Source organism: Cyanistes caeruleus, chromosome 12, assembly GCF_971803275.1.
Source record: "Cyanistes caeruleus chromosome 12, bCyaCae1.hap1.1, whole genome shotgun sequence".
Taxonomy (NCBI): Eukaryota; Metazoa; Chordata; class Aves; order Passeriformes; family Paridae; genus Cyanistes; species Cyanistes caeruleus.
The window spans coordinates 9,014,488-9,032,168 of NC_141712.1; the positions used below are offsets into that span (position 1 = coordinate 9,014,488).

Genomic DNA, 17,681 nt, shown 5'->3' on the forward strand with positions numbered 1-17,681 from the left:
CTTAGTTCTGAGCTAAAGTGTTCTCACCTCCAAAGACCTCCTACGAAGTTTGACTTTTCCAACAAGTAAGAGGTATATCCCTCAGATCCTCACTTCTCAAGAAACAACATTTTATCGCTACAGCTGTACTCTGTTTTTTCATCTGTAATTTTTAATATAGGCAGAATTTCCCTCCCTTGCTGTCATCACCTAAATATTTAATTCAGAGCTTCTTGTATATTTAGTGCCCTGATTATATCTTTGATTCCTAAACTGTGCTGTTCTTTCATTATTAACACTTACCTATACTTATTTACAGCTTCAGATGATAAAGTTTATTATGAAAGATTGCAAACAGTAAGGGCTCTCTACAGAAGATGATGTAAACACTGCTGCAAAACCCCTCTTCAGGTTCCATAACATTGTAGTACTTCATGTCACTTGAACATGGATTGGAAGTAGGTCAGGCTTTTGTAATCTCATGTCTTTCAATTTGCTTTGATCACAATAATATTTCAAAAGAGGAGGGTCTCTGCAGGGGCAAGTTTTAATGAAGACTCAAGTAACACAGGGGACTTGGGCTTTGCAGGTTGATTTTGCACTCACTGATTTGTGTACAGAGACTTCAGGATTCCTGTGCCGCTACAAAAGTCAAACTTGTTCTTGCTGAGGTTTTAATGTGTTGACAATACTTATAAGCTATTTGGATAAAGTATTTGAATAGGACATTGTTTAGGGGTTCTTAGCCACATGGGTGGTTGGTGCTGATGGTTCTGTCCATATTCTTGGGCTTTAACACTTGTATTACACTTTTCCTCTCAAAACACCTTGGTACTGGTTACATTAGCTGTGCTGAGTTACCATCACAGGTCTCATTTCATAGACAAGAAAAGCAATGCAACAAAGCATGTTTAGTCTGATACCACAAATTCTGTAATAAGACAGCTCTACCTAAAATTAAACAGAGTGATTGTTAACCTTAAGAAAAGTGATGCCAATTTTGAGAAGACAGAATAAACTTGGCTTTTGTTAGGATTAGCAAAAATTCAATAGCAGGAAGGACCAAATAAAGCTGTGTGAATTGCAAGCTCTGCTGAGATTCAGAGAAGGATTTGCTGGGTGATTACTGAGGTGAATTGCCCTTCATTCTGTTACCAGTGTAGTCCATAATGACCTATGGATGTTTCGTCTGGATAGGTAGAACAAATTCATGTGGCATCTTGCAACACCTCAAAAGACAGAAACCTCCCAAGCTGCCTTGCAGAAGGTGAAATCAAAAAGAAAGAAATGTGGAAGGGTTTGAGCTGGTTTCTTTTCTTTGCTAAACAGAGATGACATCAGCACCAGGACTTTAAAGAAGAAGTTTATTTAGTTGGTGCTGGTGACTCTACCCTGTGCAGTACCTGAGGGGGAGGCTTTCATTTCATGCTCCTCCATACTCGCAGCAGCAGTAGGAAACTATAATTGTTAAGGCTAAACTCTTTTTTATTGATTTCCTTTCACAATAAATGATTTTTTGATAGTAATTAAGGTATTTTGAAAAAAATCATAAACATTAGCATATTGCTAATTTAGAAAGCAGCTCCGAAATAAATGCCTGTCATGCAGTGCACATGTTCCACTGTGCACTTTGCTTGTGTTGATGCTGCTGTTTCCATTTTTATTTCAGCTGAGTAAGAGAAGTCTACCCAAAAACTTGCTTTCTAATCAGGTGGGTGGGAAAGGATATTCAGGCACATAAATTGCAGAACTGATTAAGGTGGATTTGCAGCAATCCACCTTCAATCTGGAGGGATTTTACTGTGTGAATCTCCTGGTCATTGCACATATAAAAACCTGCAGAGCTAGGTAGCTACTCACAGGCAGAGAGAGCTAATTTTCATTTACCTCCATTGGTACATTTCTAGGGAAGGTATTGAATCTGAGGCTTTCAGAAATGCGTGCCTTTAGGATTTTAGGGTTTATGTTTTTAAAGCTAATCAGGGATATTGATTTCAAATTCTCTTTTAAATCCATTTAATTTTTTTGAAAAAGCTCATCATCAGCAACTATTGATTTTAGTAGATTAAATAAAATTTAGAGAAAAAACCCAGAATTTTTTGTGAAAGTTCTGTTTGATAACTTATGTTTCCTATGTAAACAGATGAGTAGTGCTGTGACAAACCACCGGTATGTGACTTGCTATAGCTAGAAATAATCTTCTCTCAGAACCCTGTATTGTCATATTTTATTGCTTATTTCCCACTGTAGGTTAGCACTCTAAGACAGACATTGCTAACATTAAAGCTAATATTATTTCAAAGATCCCTCATTTCTTGATAACAGTCTGTGACCTTGCTGACCCCTGTAATAAATAAGACTCCTGAGCATCTCTTTTAATTTCATGTATTGAAAGATAGAATCTCAAGTTAAATAGGGCAAAATTATTAATAAATTCCTTCAGAAATGTTAAAAGTAATGGAATCAAAGTAAATTTCAGAACCAGTTGGGCTTTACTATTGGAATAAAGGTCTGCATAATAATGTGCAAGCTTAGGGCAAACCTGTGTGAATGTCCTTTGTTGGACAGACTCAGAATGGGCCTTGAATTCTCCCCTGTGATTATTTTGATTTAACAGCAAAAAATTATCCCAATTCTAAAGCAATTTCTTACATTAAATTCTTTTAATTCCTAAATGAAACAGATTGTCAGGTTTTTTTAGGGATGTTACGATTGCGAACACAGATCCCGATGCTTATTGAAGATACTTCTTTTTAGTTATTCCTTTATGTTTAAAAGCATGCAGGTTTTATCAAATGTAAAATACTGAAAGGAATACAGAATTCATATTACATAGCATGTCCTGCTGTGGCCTTGCTTTGCCAAAGAAATGTAGCAAAAATGTACTGGTAATATCCTTTGTCTTCATTATAAGGATCTGTGTCACTACATTCTTTCTGATGTAAGGCCATTTACCTTGACTCCCAACTACATTTAATCTCATTACATTCACTGTCATTATAGCAACATCTTTATTCCACTTGAAAGACTTTAAAGCTCTGGAGAATGATATTACAGTAAGGGTAGAATATGCTTTATTGAATAGGGTCCTGTGTAAATTCCAGATATGATCAAGCCATCCATTTTTATGAGCCAGTTCACATGATTCTGGGTTAATGCAGCAACTGTGCTTCTTCCAGTTAAATATAAGGATGGAAAATCAGACCATGAATAAGCATCTTAAATATTTTGATATTGCATAGACCAAAAAAAGATGTATTAAGAGATCTTAATATAGATCTTGACTTAAAAAAGAACTCTACTTTTCCCACAAATGCTTCTACAAAATGAAAACATGTATAAATACAAATGCTAATGTTAGAAATAAAAGTAAATTAATTCTGAGACAGGAAATGCCATCACTAATGTATTCTTAGTCTTGAACTCAGTGTTTCAAGGATCATATTGGCTTTTGTAATATTTATAACAAAATCTACCAGGCTGAGTTGAATAAGCCTTACCCACTGGAAAAAAAAAATATAAAAAAAATCTGATTTAGGCTTCTTATTAGGGAATCAGCATTACATTGGAAAATTTCACGGATAAAATGCTTTAGAAAACTAAAAAAGCCAGAGAGGCAGTATTGGGATTTCCAAGTCTTGTACAGCTCATGAACAGCCCATGAGGCTGTTCAAGGTGACCCCAGTGCCAAGTGGCAGCAGGACTCCCAGTAAGGTGGTGGAACACAACAATCTGCTGTCTCTGCTTCTCTCTGTCCAGCTCTCTTAGGCCTGTAGATTTATAGAAAATATGTCTGTCCTGGATTCCCTCATTCACCTTCTCTACTCTTGCAGGTGGTTGTACAGAATAGCAAGAACAAGGGGCATGGGATCAGATCAACATCTTTATTCATGACTTGTTCTAGACAGTAAAATAAATAGCTATGTGAAATTAATGGCTCATAAGATCTTTATGAAAAAACAGTCAGAATTTCTTAGTGCTTGTCTGAATAAAGCATTCTTGAAGTACTCAGCATGACCATGCTGATAAATAGACTTACCAAATGACTGAAGGGCAAATTATTGGTTCTTGCCTTTGGTCAGTGATAATGTTGTATGATCTTGTCATTTATTATGGTAGATTTTATTAGGTGTGTTATTATAGGCTGCCCATAAAAATTTATGTACTAGTAGAAAATAAAATTATACTTTATCAGATTATTTCTCTGCCTCTAACTATTCTAGATGGGTGAAAACAGAGATTTCCAAGGTGTAGAACTTCTTAATGAATACAGATGTAGCGGAAGATGATGTTAAAGATGATTCTGTCAGTTGTTTAGTGTTTGAAGCTACAGCATCCAGTGCTAATCCAGGGACTGACCCAAGGGAAGAGTAACATTAAAACCCGCTAGTTTTATAGAGAGAGCTTCTAAAGATTTGATTTTCCCTGGAAAGTGGCTATATAATGTAAATACTGGGTATGTCTGAGGACAGCATATGAAGAATATATTTCCTATTTTTTTTTTCAGGGGCAAGCTTTCTGTTAGATTAGTTTATGTAAATATCCATGTTGCTAATTGGTTCAGATAATTTAGGTAAATGGTGGTTTTTGAAGATAACTTACTGTGCAAGATTAGTCATATGAATAGAAATAATTGCCTATCTAGCCACCTCAGTAACCTCTGCTATTCACTCCTTTTTATCTCACTTTACAAAGCAACTTCATCAGGCCATAATAAGCGTTACTCAAACAGAGCCTGTAAGCCTTGCTTTGAAGGGGCATATAAATGATGAAAGGGGAGAGAAGACAGGCAGGAAATAGAACTCAGTGAGGTTACAGATTCTTGCAGATTTTTCTTGCAAACTGTTATTCAGTAAAAAAGGTTTCCCTTTCCTTCATGTCACAGAACCAAACTTCTGTGTTAGCTGTTCCTGGCTAATCCATGGCACAGTATCTTCATCATTTCTATTGAACTGGGGAGACATAAGATCAGGCTGACACAGGGCTTCCTCACAAAAAGATGCATTGGTTTTTGCCCTGAACACAGTTCTCATTACGGAGGAACACAATCTAATTTCCACCTATACAATGGATGGGTCCCACAGTTCACAAAAATATATGGAGGGAAAACGTGTCTTACAAATGTATCACTTCATCTTTGGTCTTTCAGAGTTTATTCCCAAATGAGTTCAACAAAATGCCATTTGTATTTTCTTTTCATATGTAATTCCATACAGGCTTCTCTAGGAGTGACTTTTGTACCAGGGTGCAGAGTCGAAGATTTTTACATGACTGAATTCCTGGTGCAGGTGCTGGGGCTCTCTGGGATCTTCTCAGAAAGATGATTCCCTATTGCAACTCATTTTGATAGTCCTGAAAAATCTTTTCTGAATCACTGTTTTAAGTGGTGTTTATATGTGCTAGTATTAAATTTCCAATTTTCTAGTTATTTTGTTAAATAGTTTTGCTCCATAATTAAGCAATGAACTTGTTACTTTTCTCCATTCTGATCAACAAGGAAAACAATTTTTTCATTCTGTGTTCCCACTCAGATACACTCTGCTTTTACCTAAAATTCAAGAGATTTGATCCTGTGGGTTTTTTTATCCTGTATTAATCAGATCTAGTTTAATATAGGGAGATTCCAAGTAATCCCTGTTTAGAAAGTTTTGTGGAAATGCTGGCTATCACTCCACTGGCTATCAAATACCAGCAGGTTGGCTGCTTTTCCCACTGCTACTTCAGAATGCTGGGAACTGTTCCTGCTTCAAAAGAGTCCAGTGAGGTCTGTTGGTTTTGTAGCTCTAAAACTCATGCACCTAAAACCAAACTGTTGATACAATTTGCCCTTTTGGGAAGAGAAAACCTGAAAATGGCAGCTGTACAAACCTGTAGAAGAATTGTTAATTCTACAGAAAAAAAAAAGTGACCTAGCATTTTTTCTCAGACTTCGTGTGAATTTATTTATTTAAAAACTGGAAGAAGGAAGCACATAAGGCATTCCCAGTAGACATGCTTTAACCTACCCAGAGTGTTTTAAATTATTCCCAAATTCATAATTCTGAAGGAACATTCTTGTGTTCCTTCAGAAATAAAAATAAAACAATAATTAAAAAAAAGGTAGATAAAACGAGAGAACGTGTTTGTAAAATTGGAATCTAAATTACTTGCTGACACAGAATTGTTTTACTACTCCTTCCAACTGGATTTTAATTCAGCAATCAGAAATTTTACAGAACTAATCATTTGCTTTGATCCTGTGAATACATTCCCATTGAATCAAGACAAAATTAATAGGCAGCATTTGATTAGAGGCTGAAAAACCATTTTCCTATGCTCTAAAAATGTAGCTCTCCATTGACAATTGGGGGCACATTCTACAATCTTGCTTTTAGGATATCTCAAAGAGAAAGGTGCAGAAAAAACTTATGAGGGTCTCTCAGTGGAACACGTCCATATGTGGTGCTGGGAATGACTCAGATTCACTTTGTCCTTCCCCACACTGCCAGCAATTTTCCTCCCTTGAGCTGGCTGCTGGAACAGTTATCTATTTGCCATTGATACATGAGAGTTAATCAACACCATTAATCTGCATTCCAGATATCTGGAAAGTGTATTTCCTACTACCAGTAACATCTCTCCCTACCCCTGGGAACCTATGGATGAGTGTTTGTAGGATCCTGTCATTACTGTCAGATTTCCTTGATTGTAGTAAAATTACTTTATCTTGTTCAGGAAATGTTTGGGGTTTCTATGGAAAAGCCCTTTTCAACTCAGCTGACTCCCTTGGGTTTAATCTGATCCAGATAATTTCCTAGAATTGCCACAGACACATCTGGATCCTCACAGAACAGTGTTCTAAACAATTTGCAAGCTTTCACTAAAGTCCCAGCAGACACTGCAACCTTAGCAATTGTAGTGCTGGTACAGATCCTCTCTAAACATCACAACCTCAGCACTGAAACCTGAGTAGCAAAGAGGTCATTCTTTTCAGGAATGGCACCTAATGAAAAGAATTTCCAAAACTGCAGCTAGCAGTATCTTTTGGGCACAGCTACCAGAGGAATATTTTGAAGATAAGATTTATTAAACATTAAATGGAACTAAGTCCATACAGTCCTTTGCTAATTATGCTTGGTCATCCCACTGTGCTATAGAGAATACAATTTTCTTCCTTCTCTTCATATATCTCTTGGGGGAAATATGTCATGATTCTGGTTGTTAGCGCTGATGCCAATAGCTGAATTCTTTTGCCTACTTTTTGACTTCAGATATCCTGAGGAGTAAGCAAAGAATTCATCAGTCTTTGAAGTCCTTAAAAAATTTCCATTGGAAATCTAGTTTTTGCCCTGAAACACACTGGCAAATATGAAAATTATTCACTTTTTGAAAAACCATCTAGTATTACTTGATACTCTACCAAATCAGTTTTTCTCCAAAATCTATTTCCATCCTTTAACTCTTTACTTTATGGCTGTGGTGCCCAAATACAAGACTTAGAGGAAAGTTTCTAGCCTAAGGGGAAATTACTGTACTACAAAAACCAGGGAAGAGCTTGTTTCTTTATCCTGTTTCCTCACCTTTTTTAATTTACTAATCTCTCATAAAAGCTTGACAAAGTGGCTGGCAGAATGCAGCACTTTTTACAGTCAGCATGAACAAGAATGTTAAATTTATAAGGAAAGACATTAGATACAGCAAATAAGGAACAAAACACAGAAACTGTAAATTTCTTCTTTTCACTGCTTATGTTTTATCAGCTTCCTGGGTCTCATTCTCACATGATTTAATGTTATTATAATTACCAAAATATGTGATGGATTTTTACATGATCTTTTCATATATATATACATATATATACACACATGTATACATATATTCATTGCTTTCTTTGCCTGCCCTGACATTTTGTCTCTGCTTGGCTCTGCACTGAGCTACCTTCACTTCTCTAGCAGGTGGCTGTGACCTCTTTGAGTCAAACTGCCCTGTCTGCAGTGGGGCTGGAACTTCTCATTATTCCAGAAAGTTCCTTCTGCTGCCTGTGCAGTCCCAGGAGGAATAACCTGGCAGTCAGGTGGGGTGCCATGGCTTGTATGCCACAGAGCAGTGAGAATAAGCCAGGATGTGACAAGGTTTTCCTGGTTTGTGCTGAATCCCAGGTTTATTGGAGAAGGCTACAAAAGATGAAGATACACTGTACATCACTGAGGAAGGACTCAGAAGTTTCTGTGGTGATACTTTCCTGCCCTAATCCCTGACAGTGTGTCCTAAAGGTAAACGTGCATAAAAATGGAAAACTCGCTGAAAGGATGACTTTCTTGAGACTGTCTTGAATACCAGACCACATATTTCTAATCATCTGCCAGAGCTTGTGCAAAAGCATCTTCAAAGTTTTCACCAGAAACCTCTACCCAAGAGAAAGTGCATGCCTAAAATTCCCAATCCTCCAGACATACATCCTTCCTTTTTTCATTTGAAAATATAATAAAAGGATTATACAAGATATTTAAAAATATTTTTATATTATTTTTCATTCCTACCTCAATCTTACTAGTTGCAGAAATCTGCTCCTGCTGTTATTTCTTGCAGAGGTCACGTGCTGCTTTTAATTACAACCTTATTCCCTTCTGAGGCCTGTGCAAGTATTATCCAGAGCAACATTTTAGCCTCTACATTTAGGCTGGGACAGGAGCTAATCTTCCATGTCATTGTTTACTGTACTGGGTTTATTAACAACTTCACAATCTTCACCAGTACTTTTGAATTCTTTAGGTCAAATTAATCCTAGGTGAGGTCAAGAAAAGTGAATTCTCAGCCTGCTGTCTAATTCTGCAACAGGCAGAATTCTAATTCTCTGGTATGAGATGAAACTGCAGAGAGGTGTGTCTACATCAGAAAAAAGTAGTGATTGTAAACACTGATGGGCACAATAATTATCCATTAACAATTAGCAGTGAATAAATCTGGAATAGACCCCAAAGAAAGGATCCCAAGGACAAGGAGTTGAGTCAGGGAAAAGATTTTACTGTGTTTTGTATAGTGAAGGATAAATCTGTGATTTTTAGTGAAAGTGCTCCAAATTGTTAGCTCTTTGTTTTAGAATGTAGCTTGCTTTTATGCTATGTTTCATTAACTCTGTGAAATATGTGTAGAAGTGCCAAGAAATTGATTCCTTCAGCCACGTTTATGTGGTGTCATTGATCTAAGTAGGAAACACATAAAGTGCCATTGATCTAAATGGGGGTCAGGTTGAAACATCCAAAGGAAGAGTATGGTATTTGAGTCCTGTAGGAGCGAAATACCCACCAGATTAATTCATTCACATTCACTTCTCTAAGTGAGTCACAAACTATTCTTGTGTATTCTGAGAATTGAGACTTGTCTATCTCAACAGTGAGGGAGTAGAGGCAAGAGGGTTTTGTATTTGTTGCTGTGGTGTGCATTAAATTAGCAAGAGTCAACATAATATTAACCTCATTTAATTGCAATCTCCTTGTCTGTTTTCTCTGCTGTATATATTTAGTTACACAGTCTCTGGGTGCTGTGGTGTTTCCAGTACGATCACAACTTAATGACTGTGCACTTTATTTTCAGGCATCAGTGATGTATTTTCATCAGCCTTTAGTAAAGAAGAATTGGACTGTTTCAAAACATTAAAGAAAATACTTAAATTTGTTCTGTTGTCTCCATATAGACTCTTTCAGAGTCTATAAGATTCTGATAAGAGGTTAGATTCAGACTACAGATAACTTACGCAATAGCATATCATTTATGTGTATTACCAAATCCAGGACTGTTCAGAGAAGACAATGGAGAGGGCACAGATGAAAATGCAAATGGAAATCAAGGAGTCTGATGAATGGAAAAATGAGTGATTCAGCAAGTAGCACTCTACCAATACCCAGATGATATCAGAGAGTACTTTATAGATGAAAGTGGTTAAAATTAGATGAAATGCAAATTTAAGGTACTCAAAACTACAGGTAGGGAATTCCCTGAGTTTTTAACATATTCCAAACTAGGTGCTATGTGTAGACAATGCATGGCAATAAATCAGCTCTTAAACTCTGATCAGATGGCTATGTAATGCAATTCTGTCTGAACCAATTCATCCTGTAGACTTATTTATTTCCACTTTCTATTGTATAGTACTGCTGTACAAAATTAAATCACCGCTGTATTGTGTCTAGAAGAGGGGATAATTTACTTGTGACTGAAAGGATATAGTGCCACCATAGCTCAGTTTTTTTGTGGGAGTTTCATGAAGTAAAATCTATATCGGAATCAGGTTTGGCAGAGCCATGACTTTCTGAAAACACATATTGCAAATGTAAGGTTGTAGAATTACTGTGGGAAGTGATACACACCTAAAATTAATTGCCGTGTAGAAAAGCATTTTATGCTACTTGGCTGATCTTTAAACAAAAGTTAGCATTTCAAAAACACTTACTGAAACCATTAGCTTTCTTGCAGCGCATTCCAGTTCAATAACTTTAATGAAGTGATACCTTCACATTAAAATTCTAGCAAGGAAAATATTTTCTAGTCATCTCTGACTCCCTAAGTTTGGTTTTCTTCGCTGAGTTGGGTTAATTTAAGGGAAGAAGTGTCCATCATTCATAGACAATATCCTAACCTAAAAAAGGCCTGATTTATATCTTTCCAGAGGTCTCCCAGCCCGGGAATTAGTGAGAGATGACTGGAAAACAGCTTCTATTGTACTATACATTGTATTTTTGAAAGTCATGAACCAGCACAAGATTTGGTTCTGCATATGTATTAGTGACTGTTATTGTCTCAGTGGGTAATTATTCTGGCAGTGTTCATTTAACTGCTTAGTACTTGGAGTTACACGGTCCCAGTGCACACTGCAGGGCTGGCAGAGGGGCTGCAGCACCAAGCAGGGGTTAATTGACTTTTATTGAAGCAGTTTATAGCTTGCTCTTGTCTTCATCCTTAAGCACTACTGATCCACTGTAAACTAAGATCTATTGGGACAATATTTTTAAAGATGTTTAGTTTTCCACTAAACTGTATTTTATTTGTGTTGTTTCATTTTCTTCCCCCAAGATATCTAACGATAAAAAGGATAAGGTCATTTTTACTGAGTCTCTTTTACTTAAGGTGAAACTATTAAATTTCCCGGCACATTAAAGGGCAGATGTTGCTTTTTTTTTTTCAGAGAAATTTACATACACTTCATTTGTGGAACAAAATTGCAGTGATTCAGTAGGTAGCTACATTTGTTTAGCTTACATAAAGTGTTATAAGGAGATCTATGACGAGAAGTATTATCCTTTTAAATGATTTTTAAAATATCAAATTTTATTTCAGTTAATTCTAAGGATTTGCTAGTAGTGTTTTACTACTATCACTGTTCAGTGTGTTTGAGTACTCTGAAATATTTAAATTAAAGTTTTATGTAATACACATTTTTAGAATTCAGAAGATTTTATGCATTATTATTCATAACATCTGCCACTTACAGAAAAAAAACTTAAAATGCTCCTTTAATATACATTTAATTAATGAGATGCAATTTTATATTAAATAAGATCTGTTTGCTCTATAACCCCTTAGGTCTGAGGCTTATAGCTTGGCTATTAAAAGTCTTCCTTATAAGGAAACTTGATATTTCTAAGCATATAATATATATATATCTTTTGTAAAAGATGGAAGACTGGAAAAAGAATGCCAAATAGACATTTTAATATTAATGAATGCTTACTGGTAACTAAAATGGATTAGGTAGACGTAGATCTTTCCCATTTTCCTGCTATATGGAAATGATTTTTATAAAATCATTTCTTAAGAAACAAAGCTTTGCTAGAATTTGAGATAGGCACAAGAGACAGATCTTGGAAGGTATTCTAAAGCCAGACCTTTCAAGCTTAAGTCTTCTTTTATTTTTGACTACAGGAAACCCCCATTGTTCTGCTTTGTGCTTGACATTGAACAGGGCAGGTGTGTCCACATAAGGTGCAACAGGGAGGATTTGCATGCTGGCTTGCTGAAGTGACAGAATTGTGCAAAATAACTGCAGTGGTCTGGCAAGCTTCAGGAAGCAGGTGGATCTGAGGTACCTGTCTCCAAAATTACAATGCTGAAAATGCCTGCTTGCCTTCTGCCTAACCTGGGAGGAAAAACAGATTTTTTTTTCCCTACAGTGTTATTCACAAGGCTTGTCTTTTGTACATCATGACATGTCTAGAATTTCCCCGGTCTTGGTGGATCTGAGTGGTTAGCCTATAAATGTGATTCAGGTTTTTTTGTTATATGTGACTATGGTGTATGATGAATAGGAAAATTTTTGTGTGTGTATTGGGTGATATAAATTTACTCATTAAAATAGATGCTGATTCTGATTTTTACTGAAGATAGAAAACAAAAGAAAAAGACTTCATTTTAGGAGGTTTAGAAAGTCCTGCTTATGTCAACTGTCCTTGTCCGTCATCTAGATGATACAGGTAAATAGACAGTAGGCCAAATTGCAGATGATACTTAATAGGGGTGGGACAGAACAAAATGTTTGCATCAGTGCAGAAGGATCTGGGAAAAGTTCAGAATCTGGCTGACATAAACCTAAATAGTGAAACAAAATTTTGTCCAGATACAGATCAGGAAATCTGTTGGCCAAGAGACAGCCCCGCTGGGAAGGATTTGGAGTGATGCAAGACTGATGAGAGCTGCCTGTGCTCCTTAGCAAGAATAAGACAAATCCCAAACCAGGCTACATTATACGTCTGCTCCCTTCTGCTGAGGCTGCTCCTCAAACACTGCACCCAGTTCAGGCCCTCTGGATGCAGAGGTTGACAAACTGCAGTGGATCCAGTGGAGGGTGGCCCAGACCATGCAGGACTCAAAGCAGCAGCTCTCACGTTGAGGGAGATGCACTTGTTTAATCTGGCAAAAATTCTAATAGCTGCCTACAGCCACTTGAAGAGCAATTGCAAAGATAATGGAATCAATCTCTTCTCAATGGATTGCAATAAAAAGGGGCAATTTCCATGAATTGTGGCTTGGGATATTTGAATCACACATAGAAGTAATGGAAGTGTGCTTTCTATATTCCCATATCCCACAATAATTTATTTTAATACCTTCAACACCTCAACCAGTTTCAGTTGTCTTTAGCACAGAATGAGTGTAAACCAGGTGAAGTTACCATAGTAAGTTACTCAGCTCCACAGCTATCTCTTGTGATATCACTCTATTTAAGCCTCATATGGGAGTATTCAGGTTTTCTTTTTTTGCATCGTGGAGTGAATTAGACGTAAAATATCAGGTTGGAGTTCCCTAGGAAAGGAATTTCAGTCAGTTTTCCTAATAGGTTTTAAGCAGATTCAAAGAGGGGTTTAGTTTATGAGTTAATAGCACATGCAGAGCATCTGCACTGACCTAGAAGACATTAACAGCTCTGTCTGAAGCATTTAAGTCAGTTGGGTCAATGATTACCTGATTAAAAACTCTCAGTAGTTTTTTACATAATAGACTATCATATTCAATCAAGTAAACCATACAAGAGTGTTTAGATTTTTAATTCAGAATGAGAAGAACTATTTTTCCTAGAATATAGTGGAGTTACGTGGGAAATAAAGTGCTAATAGAATTGCCAGAATAATTTACCATTGTATGACATGAAAGTGGCTTAAATCTGTGCTGGCAGATGAGCACACAGAGTAATGGTTCAAAGGGATCATTACTACTTAATCATGACATGTTCTGCTGGAAGAGCTAGTTATAATTCTTCAAAATGAGACATTTATATTTCCTCAACTCTTTCTCTTCTTCCTCTCTATGGCATATATCAAATGACAAGGTTCATATTGAAATGAAATTTGTTCAAATCAGTTAGTGAATTAGTAGAAGAATGACCATAAAGTAGTTATTTAAACTTTACTCAAATAATGAAAAGCATTTCAAATCGCAGTTATCAGTTATCATCACTGCCTTAAAAATCTATAGTAAATAATAGACTTCTTGATTTTAATCTAATCATTTATATTTTATTTTATGTTTACAGGTGCAGTCAGGTAGCAGTCTCCAACACAGTTCCATATTCTAGTTCTCATGTTTGGTTTTGTTACATTGCATTTGTATTATTTTCTTTTTGTCCATAAGTTGTGGAACACAACTTAATTGCTGCTATTTTTAGTTTACCAAATTAACCTTCTTCAGCAAAAACACCTGCAGAAGGAGTCCCTGGAAAGCATATAAAACATTTTTTTAAAACATTTTTATACATTTGTGCTTAATATATGAGAGGCAGTTTGAAAAACTCCATAATAATCCATAAATTATTAAAAATTATGAAAACAATTTTTAAAATTACTAGTGTTTTGGCTGCCAGTTGATTCATGCCCAAGAGACAGTAGAAAAGCAACACTTTCCAGGTGTTCTGAGTGTATGCTTACTATATTATGCTTAATATATCTTCCTGGAATTATTTTGAATAATTTGATCAAAATGTTTTACTTGTGGAAGTCATTATTTGGCCAAGCCTGTTGCCTGGATTACTCAGTGGTAATTACCCCACTAATGAAACCCAAGGTCTGATGAAGATGTTCAAGATACCTGTACACCATTAGGCACCTCAGAGTTGTATCTGTTATGTTTTTGTAAAGAGCCAGCACTGTCTTACAAAGCCCTAAAATTATTATTGGGCTTTTCTAGGTGATGAAAGTCATTGAGCCATTTTCAGTTAATGAAAAGCACTGAATGATGAATCATTAGGATATTTAAATGTACTCGTATGTAAAACTCCAGAGCTACTCAGTGTTTTAAATTTAATTAATTTGGTTCTTGGTATTGATTAGTAAAGGTGGTTTTCAAGAAAATCGTTGAATAGATGGATCACTCAATATTTTGGTTATAATGGGCATTGTCTTGTATTAAAAGGAGGGGGATGGTACTTAATGACAACTCCCAAAGTAACTTTTGCCATGAAATTCTCTGTTGGTTCATTGATCATTTTGTGACACAGACTATCTGAAATTCTATGCCTCACAACAGGTCTTCCTCTTTAACAGGACTGAACCATATCATTTGAAAGACAAAAGTTGTTATTTTAAAGTCTATATGTAAGATGGAAACAGTGAATATGAGGTTTTTAATTCACACTGATGCTTTTTATAGCTTGTCTTATAGTAGAATTAAGTTAGAATTAATTTAATCAATCCAAAGATTTAGATGATCTAGAAAAAAAGATCATTTTGTGTTTTTATAAAAACTGCAGAGAAAAAGATTTAGAACTGTAGAACAGAGAAAGACAATTACTCTGGCACTATCAGTCTATGATGAGACTGTGCACAAGGGAGAGAGGTATACTCAGCATGAGATAAGGGTTACTAGAAATAAGGCTTTAGTGTGAAATTCAGTCCTGCACTAAGTACCAACACAGACATCTCACACAAACCAATTAAGGACCATTTAGGACTGTTTCATTAAGTGTCTCTTAAATGTAAAACTTCACTAGATTCCATCAGTCAAATATTCACTTAAAGGTGACCAATAAAGGCAGTAGAAAAGGTTTTCTTTGAAATTACCTTCTGACCAGGAAAAATCTTGCTGAGAAGCTTAAAACCAATCTATAGTAACACAAGGTTAAGAGGTATTCTGTGCTTTCACAAGTCCCTAGCTTATTTGTAATTAGGAGATGCACTGAATTTTGCCCTGCAAGGCTGCAATTCCTCATAGAACAGCTTGTGAATTAGTAAGAAAGAGTACTAATTGTTTGTGTGATCATTAATTAGCCATCCTGCCTTTCCATATCATCATTTAACTCCATTAAGCTTAATGTTTGTACATATACTGTATTAATGATCTCGCATACAGCTAGCAGTGGAATACGTAGTGATTAGTGAAGCAATAATCACATACAGCATTATAAATTTCATCAGTAGTAATGCTAATTCCATAAATTAGCAGCATTATAATAGAAACTGAATTACAACTGGAGATGTATTTTTAGAGATTATAAATTATTACTAGACAAAATTATTTCCAGAGGAACAAAACCCCAGGAAAATAGCACTGTGTCTTTGTGGGGTACTCTTTAACTAACAAAGAAACAGGGAAAAAAAAATCAAAACAGCACCCCCTCAGAAAAAAAACCCAAAAAACTAAAAAAAAAAGCAAAAACCCAGCAAAAAAGCTGAGTTTCTACTGAGAACAGTATAATATCTAGAAGTCTGAAAGTTCACATTTATTTTATTCTCCTTTCATGACATCCTGATGATTTGACAGTGATCATTTTCAAGAGCTGTGTTTCTGTTTTTTATAGGAGTTACCCAAAATTTCGGTCAAGACAACTGATATATAGACTGTGAACACACATATAAAGGTGACAGAGACCGTGAGAGGTACAGTAGGATTTACACGCACACCATCTCAAAGACTATAAAGATTCAGAAGTTATAAAATGACACTCCTCTGTATCATTTACCACTTCATACCATGGAGATTTTCATCTTAAAATTGTTTTTTTGGGCGAAGAGTAGTAAGTGGCAGGAACAGAACACAGTGATGGGATATATTCTGCTTTTTGCAGCTCAGTGTAATAAATGCATCATGATATTATGGACCAATGAATTTAGAACAAAATAAAGAAAAAATTTTATGCAGAAAATAATTAGCCTGTAAAAATTTTCATGTCAGATAACCTGTCTGTATGCAGTGGGGCTGGGTAATGTGTTTGCTAATGCTATTTGTGGCTGTGATAATGCAGATGATCAAATCTCACGTGTCAGAGAAATATGATGGAAAGGGAACACTCCTTTCTTTTTGTTACTGTCATTTCAAAGTCAGCTAGATATTTTATGGGTATATAAAGTAGACACATAAAGTATGAGAGGAGCTGTAGAACAGAAGATGGACTCATTATGACAAATTCTCTATTGCTCTGTGAATACCCAGTCCAGAATACCCATTGTTGCCAAACTGCAGAAAATATTTCGATTGTAAGAGTTACTATGGACAAGCAAAGCCGATAAATGTTAGAGCTAAAATAAGATTATGGAGCAGGACTAAGTGACCCTATAACAATATCTTACAACTTTGTTATTCATGACATCTGATTTATACTGCTGTAGTTCCCACTGATTTCAATGGTTCTTTGTGATTTACATTACTAAAAATGATAGTGAGATCAATTCTTGCACAAAAAGGCATTTTCAGCAGAGATTTTTCTGTCTCGGTGCTGTGTTGCACAGGTTTAAGCACTATTTTCTCTTTTGTCACTTTTTGGTCAAGACATATTCTCTGTAAAAGGTTTGGGAAGAGTTCTGTCACATTAATACTTTCTAACTGAAGGCATCATTTGCCAGAGCCTATATTCAGTGTCACACTCTTTAAAGGAATTGCTCTTGGCAACACAGCCTAATGGTATTACAAATCCTGTCACAGTATCAATAGTGAAGTGGGAAGAGAGTTAGAAATATTAGAATGGTGCTCCATAGTCATACAGCTTGGCAAAGAATAATCTGACTCTTCTCTTGCTCATACTGATGAAATGTTGTCAATCTCAACTATCCTGATTTTAAGTCTGTTTGGGAGACCACTGGAATCAATCTTCACCTGTCCAAGGGGAACAAAGACTTCCAATTTAAGTGCTGCATAGTGTTCTAAATAAGAATCTTGAACTTGGTGTTTGTTTGGATCAATAGCATCATTGTTGTTACCAATTTAACAAGGAATTAAACCACCTTAGCAAAATATTCTTTTAA

General features: G+C 35.9%; 1 long non-coding RNA gene across 5 annotated transcripts in view; it reads left to right on the forward strand.

Moving 5' to 3' along the window:
- Positions 1-17,681, forward strand: part of LOC111934629 (uncharacterized) — a 207,760-nt gene that overhangs the window by 164,452 nt on the left and 25,627 nt on the right. The window contains exons 6-7 of one of the 5 annotated variants that reach the window (XR_015275237.1): positions 11,918-12,037; positions 16,241-16,319. The exons of 2 other annotated variants lie outside the window; for them this stretch is intronic. This is a non-coding gene — a long non-coding RNA (uncharacterized LOC111934629). Of the gene's footprint in view, positions 1-8,117; positions 8,232-11,917; positions 12,038-16,240; positions 16,320-17,681 lie in introns of all 5 variants that reach the window. 2 more of the 5 variants (XR_015275239.1, XR_015275240.1) reach the window with 2 other exon arrangements.